Genomic DNA, 1,700 nt, shown 5'->3' on the forward strand with positions numbered 1-1,700 from the left:
ATAAATATATTTGTATATAAATATATATATAATATTATATAATATATTATATATAATTCCTTTTATATGAAATGTCCAGAAAAGGGTAATATAAAGAGACAGAAAGTAAATTAATGGTTGCTTAGGGCTGGGGAGGTGGGGAATAGAGAGGTGCTGGCTAAAGAGTACAGAATTCCTTTTTGAGGAGATGAAAAATTGAGTCGAAAGTTGACTGTAATAATGGTTGCACATACCTGTTAATATACCTAAAACCATTGAATTATACATGTTAAATAGGTAAAATATATGGGATGTGGATTATATCTCAAAGTTATTTTTAAAAAAGAAATATAGAGATAATGTATGAAAAGGCTCCTATTCTAAAGTAGGCATGTGATAAGAACCAAATAAATAATAACTAGTATTATTTTTTTTCTTTTCTGTTTTTTTAAATTTTTTGGCTGTGTTGGGTCTTCATTGCTGCATGCGTGCTTTCTCTAGTTGCAGCGAGCAGGGGCTTCTCTTGTTGCAGAGCATGGACCCTAGGCATGCAGGCTTCAGTAGCTGTGGTATGTGGGCTCAGTAGTTGTGGCTCGCGGGCTCTAGAGTGCAGGCTCAGTAGTTGTGGTGCACAGGTTTAGTTGCTCCGTGGCATGTGGGATCTTCCCGGACCAGGGCTCAAACCCATGTCCCTTGAACTGGCAGGTGGATTCTTAACCACTGTGCTACCAGGGAAGTCCCATAACTAGTATTATTACTCACCATCATCTCTACCCCAATATATATACAACTTACATAGTGGTAAATGCATAGAAAGTCTGGAGTATACTATGCTTAACTTGCATTTCACGTTTTGCAGACCTGATCAAAAGGGGCCTATTCTGGAATTAATACAAAATTGGTATTGATTTGCATAGCCTTGAAATCACTAGTCAGCTTAGCCTTCCTTCCATGACCTCACCCTGGGGCAGCACTCCTCCTCCACAGCCCACAGCCCTCTCCTAGGGCAATGGGCTCAAGTGTCTATCCCAGTGCCTTCACCTGGGGTGTCTCAGCCCTCTGTGAAAGGGCCTGATTGACTAAATCAAATCAGCCCTGACCAGGAACCTGGACAGTTGGTAAAGAGCCTTCTTCACAGAACGTAGCATCTTAGCACCTCTATGAAATCACTACATCTGGGCAGACACATGGCCCAAGAACCATAGCAGTGTCTAGAACAGAGGACTTGACCTCAGTTGTCATAGTACACGCACAACTCCAACTTCTAGTCAGCCTTTAGTGTCCCACTGTACTGGACTGGTATCGTGTCAACGTAGCTAAGTGAAAACTACCCTTCCCTGTAGAGTTCTGGGTTCATGTGGGCCACAAAAGACATTTTTCACAAGATTAAAGGACCAATGTGAAGCAGCAGTCATATTCTTTAAAATGATGGTGAGAACTCCCTGAAAGTCCAGTGGTTAGGACTCTGCACTTCCAATGCCAGAGGCCTGGGTTCAATCCCCGGTCAGGGAACTAAGATCCCTCAAGCTGAGTGGCATGGCCAAAAAAAAAAAACAAAAAAGAAATCAAAGAACACTTTAAAAAAAGAAAAATAAAATAAAATAATGACTTCTCTGAATTGGTTCTGCGTTTCTGGAATTGATCCTCTGACTTGATGAGAAAGTTAAAAGGTGTTCCTGACCCTATCTACAATGGTAACGGATACTCTATTAGTTCATGCC

At 40.9% G+C, this 1,700-nt stretch overlaps 1 non-coding gene across 1 annotated transcript; it reads left to right on the top strand.

The window, feature by feature from the left end:
- Positions 1-1,418: 1,418 nt before the first annotated feature.
- On the top strand, positions 1,419-1,491 carry TRNAG-UCC (transfer RNA glycine (anticodon UCC)). The gene has a single exon. It is a non-coding gene; the product is annotated as a tRNA-Gly (tRNA).
- The last annotated feature ends 209 nt before the right edge of the window (positions 1,492-1,700 follow it).

Source organism: Phocoena phocoena, chromosome 14, assembly GCF_963924675.1.
Source record: "Phocoena phocoena chromosome 14, mPhoPho1.1, whole genome shotgun sequence".
In the NCBI taxonomy this organism is placed as follows: Eukaryota; Metazoa; Chordata; class Mammalia; order Artiodactyla; family Phocoenidae; genus Phocoena; species Phocoena phocoena.